We start from the raw sequence: 10,201 nt of genomic DNA on the forward strand, positions 1-10,201 counted from the left end.
AGGGACTTCCCTTCCTGCAAAGGATTATGGGCAGAGATGCTCCCTATAAAACCCTTGATTCCAAGAGCATTGGATTATTGGAAGTGGTTAAGGAAGTGGTTAAGGAAATGAGCCATTTTTTACTGTTTTGTGCAGTATACTTTATGATGGTGTCAAATAAACTAAAAATCACTAAGTGCTCAGCTAAAGAGGCTTTTTTTTTCTTTTTCCATTCTTTCTGAGTGCCCTTATCTTGACATTCTTGTGATTTAATAGTGGTGGTGATGATGATAGCCTAACATATAGTCTCTTTCTGAATGTTACCTCACATTTAAGCAGTCTCTTACTTTTTTGAAGTGAAAGCATTATAAATTTAATGAAATCCTGGTGGATCACCAGTTTCTATGGTCCCAGAACTTCTAACACAATTGGTACGTTAATCTACTCAAAATGGAAAAACAGGAATACTGCAATAAGAATTTAGGACTTCTCATGCTTTTTTAAATTCTGGAGAATTGGTCCCTAGCTAAAATCTCCCACTAAACTTGTAGTAGATGCACCTCACAGCTTTTTAAGTTTTGGTTTTGTTTTAATAAATAATAAATAACAAATAGTCTTTGACAAGGTCCCCCATCAAAGGCTCTTAACTAAATTAGGTAGTCACAGGGAATTATCCACTCACGGCTTAGAAATTATTTTAAAGATAGAAAGCAAAGAGTAAGTATAAATGTTCAGTTTTCAGGATGGAAAGTAGTAAACAGCAGGGTCCCCCAGAGATCTGTATTGGGACCACTGCTGTTTAATATATTCAAAAATGATCTGGAAAAGAGAGTGACTAGAGAGGTGGCCAGATGTGCTGATGACACAAAATGTTCAGTAGTAAAGACCAAGGTAGGACTATGAGGAACTACAGAAAGATCTGGTATGATTGAGTGAATGGGCAACTAAATGGCAGATACTAGTCAGTATAGATAAGTGTAACGTGATGCAGCTGGGCAAAAATAGTTCAAATTGTACATACATTATGAACGACTCTATGTTACCACACAGGAAAGAGAACTGAGAGTCATTGTGAACAGTTCACTAAAAACATCTGTTCAGGAGCCATCAAAAAGGCAAACAAAATGTTAGGGATTTTTGAGAAGGGAATTGTTAACAAACTGGGAAGTATTATTATGCTCCTTTATAAACCCATGGTGTGTCCACAGCTTGAATACAGTGCTCAGTTCTGGTCCACACACCTCAAAAAAGATACAGAAGAACTAGAAAAGGTACAGAGAAGGACAACAAGTAGGGAGGATCTTCCATATGAGGAGAAACTAAACAGTCTGTGCCTGTTCAGTTTAGAAAAGAGATGCTTGAGGTAGGACACGATAAGGGTAGAGACAAGATACTAAATGGAAAAGAGAAAATACAAAAAGGATTTATCATTTACTCTCTCAGTACAAGAATTAGGGGTCACAAAATGACACTAGTAGGTATTAAGGTTAAAACTAACAAAAGGAAGTTCTTATTTACATAGTTGGTATATCCACATGAACTGCTTTATTGTACATTAATTTAATCTAATATGCAGTAAAGCATCACTGTCTACACATGAACAGCAATTACTGCATGTTAGATTGGTTTTATGAACCATTTGCTAGTACCGATAGCTACAGGCACTAGAAAACGGCACATAAAAAGTAACGTGCCATACCGCATGTGTAGACACTGACCAGAAACAAATTGTTCCCAGGCAGCAGGGGGCCACACTGCTGTCTGCCTAGTCCCTGAGCTCCAGGGGCAGAGCTGCATGGAGCTGGAGGCTTGTCCTGAGCTCTGGAGGGCAGGGGGAGCTGTCCTGGCTCTGGGGCCAACTCTCAGCCATGCTGAGCTCAGGGTTAGCAAAGGATGTTTGAGGACAATTTGCAGATGAACTAAAGGGGAAAAGGCCAAGAAGAAGATCAGCATGATAGCAGATGCACTGTATTAAGAAAAGGAAGCCAGGATCTGTGCCTGCTCTATTCTCCCCTTTCTTGAAGCAGCCTCATGACATGTTCAGGGCTCATTTAGCTGGAGGCATCTGGGAAACGCTTTTGCTCCTGCAGTTGCAGTGAAAACCAGTGGGCTACCCCCCAGCTCAGGGGCAGCTTCCCAGCCACTGGAACCAAGAGAAGCTTCTCCTACCTTTTGGGGTTGTGAGCCCATCCCTGAGCTGGCTGCTAGTACACATCAACATGCATGAAGCTGTCCCTGCAGCAAGCATGGTTAATGTCAAGGTGCCACAGAGAGCCATCCTTGATTGACAGCACCTCTCTCCTCCCCAACACCTTGTCCCACTCTCTCAGCTGGGTAGCCAGCCTGGTGCTCTGCTACAGTCTGAGGAGTCAGGCAGGGGAGAGATGCTGTCAGCCTGGGGTGGCTCCCTATGGCATCTTAACATTAAACACATGTGCTGCAGGGTTGGCTTCATGCATGTTGGTGTGTGCAAGCAGCCAGCTTGGACATGGTCTCACAGCCCCAAGGGGCAGGTGGAGCTGCTTTTGACTCCAGCATTTGGGAAGCCGCCCCTGGGCCAGGGGCTAGCACATTTGGTTTTCACTGCAACTGCAGAAGCAGAAGTGTTCCTGGCTGCCTTCAGACAAATGACCCCTGAAATACACCATGAGGCTATTTCAAGAGGGGGTAGAACAGAGAAGGCACAGATCCTGGCTCTCTTTTCTTGCTGCAGCATGTCTGCCATTGTGCTGATCTCTATGGCCCTCACCCCTTCAGTTCATCTGCAAATTACCCTCAAACAGTCCTTGTTAACCCCGAGCTTAGCATAGCTGGGGGGAGCTGCCCTTGGAGCAGGGACAGAGCTCCCCACACCCTATAGAGCTCAACGTAAGCCCCCACCTCTTCATGGCAGCTGAGAGCTTCCCCCTAAGCTGGAGACAAGCTCCCACTGCAACTCTGGCAGTCTGGGGCTCCCCCTGGCTCCTGCAGGGGGCAGAGCAGGGCCGGAGCAGCCCTGAACTAGGCTGCTTCTGTTGAACCCAACTTGCTCCTGACAGGTATTGTCCTGTGGGCCAAGCCAACTCTCAGGATCTCAAAATTAAGCTGTTAGATGGGAGGGTGTGATACAATTGCACATATACAAACACCAAAATAAATTAGGCACATGCACACTAGGCGCATACACACACTACCAACTCAGGCACATACACATCCAAGATTACCAGTCTAAGCACATGCACACCTATCACCAATTCAAGCACATACACACTATACATACCAAAAATTAGACAAAAATCAGTTGTCAATACCCAAACACCCAATACACATACACAAACACACACTTTCATGGCTAGAGGGCATTAACCCTAGGGGGCACTTGGGGTAACTTGGTGCTTGGGGTTACTTAAGGTCAAGTGGCCCCAGGGTTACTCAAGGCCACTGGGGCTTGGGGTTACTTAGGGTTAATGGGTTACTTAGGGTTAATGTACCCTGAGGTTACTCGGGGTCACCTGGTGCCAGGGTGGAAGCAAGGGAAAAGTCCTGGTGGCAAGGAGGAGACAGCCAGGAAACAGAAAGGCATAAAGCTGGGAGGTAGCCGTGAAATCAAGGAGGAGGGTCAGGAGGTCAGTAAGACAAAAACCCAACTCGGGGTTTCAAAATAACAGGTTTATTAAACAGACAACACACTACGCAGCCCCACAAAGCTATTGGTTCCCAAACACACACGAGCACTCACATACACACCCATGTAATGGTAGCAGGAGAGAAAAAGGCTTGGTGGAGGGATTGAAGTCAAGGTGTGTAGGGACAGAGTTCAGGTCCTTTGATTGGGGAAGGAAGGTGGGTGATAGCTACCTATGCTGGGCTGTGAGTTGATCCTCTATGGCCATTTGGGGTCTTGTCCGGCAAGGTGTTGTCCAGAGGAGGTCGCTGACAGGGCCTCTGGGTGGATAGGTGGCATGGCGTAGTGGTGGTCCAGATGAAGAGGGCGTCCCACTGGGTCTGTCTTTACTACCCCTTTTTATAGAGGCAGACCTTCTATGACCCTAGTGGCAGGTGCATGCCCAGACAAGGGTCAGTCCTGGTGTACTGAGCATTTGTACTCCAGGTGAGGATCTGCAGTTCCAGGTGTCTGTATTGCAATAGTGTGTGGCTGATTTCTGTACGGTCTTTATCTTTCAAATGCTGGGTCTGTGGTTCCTGGGTGAATTAATGGAAGGCAATGGTCTGGTCGTTGAGCTGATGGTCCAGTCATTGAGTTGATTATTCAGTAGAGGCCTGCTACTGTTTTATCTCAAGCACCCTATTCACCTCCATTCATTCAGAAACCAATTTACATGAAACTGGTTAGATATGAGTCATAGGTTACACCTGGGGAGAGGACACAAGATGGAGGCTTAAGATACAAAATGGAAATTTGACATAACTTGACATTACTTATGCTAACTTAGACACATCAATAGAAAAAACAGTAAAAATCAGTAAAAGAGTATAAACATAATAATTATACAATATAAAACAGTGGATCAAAGGAGATAGAGATAAAAAAAAACTTGCTACGAAAATGCTAAAGATTATCCTATGTCTTAACTTACTCATGTTTGTCTATATGGAATAGAGAGGGAAAGAAAAAGCCAGAAATAGTTGGGGAAGGGAAGGAATGCATTTAGAAAAAAAAAAAAGAAAGAAAAACTGGGGGTTTTGCTACACAGGAGCATGTGTAGATATGCATATAGGACTTTGCAGTAAATTCAGACACATAAACCTGTATGTGTAGACATATCTAGTGTATAATCAAAGTGTGGAACTCTATCATCACTTATTGTGGAAGCTGATAGCTTAGCACAGGGGTGGGCAAAATGGCAGATCCAGCTAGTGGCCAGACTCCATGTCCCAGCTGCCCCTGCCTGCATGGCTGGGGCCAGTTTCCATGGAAACCCCAGCAGCAACCATGCTGTGATAGCATGGGGCCAGGGTTTCTGTGGAGACTGGCCCCAGCAGCTCTGGCAGGGAAGTCTGTGAATTAGAGCTTCCTAGGCCTTAAACACCAAAAGATGCAAGTGAGAGAGGAGCAATGGGGAAAAAAAAATGCTGGTCATACCTTGTTCACTCTCTCTTTCAGCATCCACTCTTTGCCACTGCGTGACACAAGATACTGGGCAAGAAGGACCTCTGGTCTGACTCAGTAAATAGCAGTTCTTATTTTATGTTCTTTAAATTCCCTTTTCAGTGTTCACTCTGGGTGTCATATTTTTTTTTACACTGGGATAGAACCAAAGATTCTGGTAGCCTCAATTCATCTGCAGTAAACTTGTTACAAAAAAGTTCTCCCAGGAACTAAACATATCCCCACTTATTAACCCTTTGGTATTATAAGGACTATTACACTACCAACAAAAAATTCATTGCTTTAGAACATAATCCCTGTAGTCCAGTGATATCATGGTTTATATGCTGTACTATGCAATCCTTCAACTATATCGGCAGCTGCTTTCCTTTAACATACTAAATTACTATTAAGGCACCTCCTGCAATTTTGTGGCTGCTAGCCCTGTTACCATGGGCAGATATAAAGCAGGACTTAGCTCAAATGAATTAATTTAGCATGCTAGAATTAAACTGTAAAGCTAGGATGGCACAAACAATGGTTACAAGCTGAACTCTGTAACTCCTATACCAGCTTTAATGAGTCAGACCTTTGGTTCTTGTTGGTCACCTACAGTGACACACTTACACTGGGGAACAAATTCATTTTGTCTTAATCTGAGCCCTTTGATAAAATGGGTACAAACCAAACACTGACAAACTTGTTTGCATTTTTCTCATATAATACAACCCTATGAAATCCTGCTTTTGTGGTAAATTCAATGGAATACTGTGAAAAGTATAATTTCACTTGAATAGCTAAAAGACCCAAGTCATGAAGTATTTAATTGAAAATACCTCTTAAAAGTCTCAATCCTTTGAAAAAAATGTTTCTGAAGTGGGAAATTATATAAGCTAGAAGGAGGAAACAGACTCAGAGTGCTGAACGGGCCTGAGAGATGGGAAATGTATTATAAACTAGGTTGATACAGTAATGTAAATGGGAATTAATTCCTTGTATGAAACATTTGGCAATGATATAAATTTCCAATTGCTATTTAGTTAAAGCTATTATTAGAAAGGGGATGGTGCTAATCATGGCTTAAGTATGAGACTGAAGTTTGCCATATAAAAATATCATAAATATATACAGAACATAGAAATGGAAGCTTTATAAATACTCTCAAATACAATAAAACATACCAAACAGAGCTCTTAGAAAATACAGCTTTTTTTCCCCATTGAATCTGTATTTCCTTCCAGCTACTTCTGGAAAACTTCCAGAAAATCCAGTCATTCGCTATGGTAAAGAAACTTGGTCTAAAATTACGTAACCTGATATCAATTATCACTGATTCATAAAATGATGGAAAACCTTAAATATACAGTCACATGCAATTTGAAACAACTAAAATAGAGTAAAATCCATCATGAAAGGTGGTGTTGTTGGATTTGGCTCAGATATCCTTTGCTTAAAATTATGGAAACACATCAAATTTACTAGACTTGCACAGATATAAGTAGAGGCCAGATATTGTCTTTCATGAGAGTTTAATTTGAACTTGCAAATCTGACTATAAGAATTATGTTGCCATCAACTCTATTTAGATTAGACTAATATGGCTACAGCTATATTAATGTTTGGGCAAGAAATTTTAAATCTCTTGAAGCTCTGTTCAACTGTCCTAATTTTATAGCTTGATTGACTGAAGCATGAGGTCAAGTGATGTTGCTAATGTCACAACAAATGCACCAGGGCTGTAATACAATGGTTTAGTATCCTCCAGTGAAGGACCATAACCAAGAAAAGAACTTAGAGGAAAATGGGTGGTGAACCAGGAAGATGATCTTAGTAGCAACTTTTTTGAGAGAGACTTGTGAAAGTAAATTCATAGGCTTTAAGGGCACAGTAGCAGAACTTATAGGGTGCCTATATGCTTGCAGGGAGGCTGCTCCAACACTCTAATTACAGCACATCAGAACAGAATTAGCATGCTCCAGCCAGCCTCTGCATCTTGTGTATTGGCATCCCTATGCTTCAAAATGCCGGTGGGGATGCTTTAACTAAAGCACACTTGACAAGCTTTAGTTAAAGCACCCCTGCCACCATTTTGAAGCACGGAGACACCAATATATAAGATTCTGTGGGTGCTTTAGAGTGGCTCTCAGAGCCACAATTATTAAAGCACCCTCCCCTACCTCTGGAGAACATGTAAAAACACCTATAGTAATCAAAGTGGAAAAGAGCAAGGGAACAAGGGCACAAGTTCTGGCAGCATGGACACAGGAAAGAACTTTGCAGATAATTTGCAGGGAAAGTGGTAATATTAAGGCATGTCATAGGTGTCTGAGTCAAAAGACTGACTCAGTCTTAATAGCACAAGTCCTTGAACACATAAGGTATAATTGTAGATTACAATGAAAATATATTTTAATTTTGACACAATACTTTTCTGAAAAAAAATAGCCTCACCATAGTTTTCTTTTACATTTGTTGTATGTGACATAAAATAATGTAAAAAGGCCAGAATTGTACTGCAGTTTGTAGTTGCTATCCTCAAATTCCATTCTGTACAAAAAAGTAGAATACAGGTTTTCCTTGCTAACTGCTGGGGTTCCTGAAAGTTCCCATGGCTGGCAAAACCGTGGTTGGCAAGACCAAATGCTTATGGGAAAATGGCAGGTGGCGGGCTGATGTGTGGCCACAGAAAAACATGGTTACTCAAAACTGTATACTGTGGTAGCCAAAATGAAATATAGAATATTAAGCATGGATACTCAAACCATGGTTGGCAAAACTGTGGTTGGCAAGGGAAACCTGCACATAACTCCATCGTACAACATGCTTGCCAAGAGTTTTGTTGTGTTTTTTTTTTTTTTTTTAGTATAACACCTTAGATTACTTGCCAAGATATTTAAAGGATTTTTTTTTCCTGAAAGCATTTTGATGGTTGCTCATTTTTGCAACAGAGAAGTTTCAAATAACCTGTAAAATGATGTAAATTCAGAATACAGTCAGCAAATTGTCCGTAGCTTTTTTCCTATTGTGAATACAAGCTTGAGAAGTAACAGACACATGCAGTGAAATCATCCGTATTTTAAAGTGCTTCTTTGCCAAAACATAAATGTGATATAATGGATTTAAGTGATATAAGTGACATAAGTAGTTTATAACATACTGGCAGAATATTTCCTTTTCTGTTCCTGAAGTGGTAACTGACAAAGCTCCTTTTCACTTCTTTAGTAGTAGGCAGCAGGCAGCTGTAGCAAGAATCTCTAAAAGGTTGGGATCATGTAGTAAGACTGGTATGACCCCAATTGACTTGCTGCCCCAACAGTGAGATTCTTTATTGTCACCCCTGCCTAGAACAGCGATAATTTCCTAGCTCAAAGGAGAGGAAGCGGAGGAAAGGGATAATCCCTTTGAAATGAAGTAGTTACAGCTAAAATAGAGGGTGATAACTGATAGATTTCAAAAAGACTAGGATAGTGAAACCCATTTATAATGATGTGAAATTTTACTATAAGAACATTTCTAGAGTAGACATGTAGTTTTATTTTATTTTTTTTACCAGCAACTGTGCTTCCTAAAACTGGTTGGGAATTATTCATCAAAGTATCTTTTCCTACTGAAAATTTACATTAAGAAGCTCTTAAGTCAAATATTTTGCTTTGGAATTAATTGATTAAAAATCTAAATATCTAGTCAGCAAAATCACTGTAGGAAGTGTTTCCTTTGGGAGACCCTTCAGCATTAATCCATGTTCATCTGAATGCCACAATGCATCAAGGGAATTGTAGTTCATATGCTAAGAAGTAGGGCCCTTACAGAAAAGAGGGACAGAATTTTCCTTAATATCTTTAGTATTTGTTTTGTACTGTAGTTTGTAGGGGTTAGATGTGTCACCCTGCATATATGTCCAGATTTTGTTGAATCTGAGCAAAATCAGTTAGGAAAATTTATTTTTGAGAATCTTCAGTTTTATTTATAGGTGAGTTTATATTTTTATTTCAATGCTAACAGATCTTGGAGTTTTTCCCTTTGTAACTTTTCTTATTATTCTGGATGTAGGGTCATACACAAGCTGTATGGCAGTTTTCTGGATACAGATAATTTTGTACTTCTTTGAATTGATTCACATTATAGATATCTAATACTGCATTTGCTACATCTCATTTAGGTCTTGAAGAACATAGATTTATACATATTTTCCATACCATAAATGTGTCCCATGCACACTAAAATAATAATAAAAAGAGCAGTCCAGTGTTCTTTGTGGTGATTGAAATGCCTCATCAGTTTAATTGACTGTTTCTACTTTTGCATTCCAGGTACTTTTGCTTCAGCTCAGAGGAAGAACTATAATAGCAAATAAATATTAAAAACAGAAACATGAATTTGGCAATAAAAGTTACATACGTCAGTTCTTTTTTAAACTGTTTAAAACCTACCTCCTTGAAATAAATCTGGCTTCCAACTTGTAATGTGGTGTTGGTCCTTGCCAGCAATATTATGTCTAAAGAACTGACTTTATGGAATACTAGTAGTGATTTGGCATGTGAGATTCATCTTTCTAAAATAAACCTCTGCTTATTTTTCTTCCTTTCTTTTATCATCTTTTTTTCAGATAATGAACGATATTAAAAACCATTCTTTATTCTAAATGGTTTCCTATTTCCACCCAGTTATCTAACCCTATGAGCCAAATAAAGGACCAAGGTTCATGTCATTAGGTTGCTTTTCTCATGCTCCACTTCTAGATCATTGGCTCTAATGAGTGACCTAGGAAGATATCCTGATCACCTCAGACCTTAGACTGAATAATTAATGGGGAAAGAACTAAGGATGCCTACTAAAAGAATATAAAAGTACTCTTGTCTGGTCTGACACTTATATGTCTATCTATGCCTGCATACCTTACTTCTATCTGAGTGTAGCCTTCATAGAAGGACTCTTGTAACAGGGGCTTGCTCGGGGCTGATCTTGCTGTGGCCTGCCCACCTGTTCCTGGGCCAACCGCTCACATTCTCGCCCCCCATGCCATGTTGTTATAATTAATTAATAGATGTTAATAAGCGGGAGGGTGCCCATTTACTGCCCTGTCAGGGGGTGCTATCTGCAACTCCTTTCCTCCCCTACCCCACAGCCCAAGCC

The sequence above is a fragment of the Alligator mississippiensis genome, chromosome 2, assembly GCF_030867095.1.
Source record: "Alligator mississippiensis isolate rAllMis1 chromosome 2, rAllMis1, whole genome shotgun sequence".
Taxonomy (NCBI): Eukaryota; Metazoa; Chordata; order Crocodylia; family Alligatoridae; genus Alligator; species Alligator mississippiensis.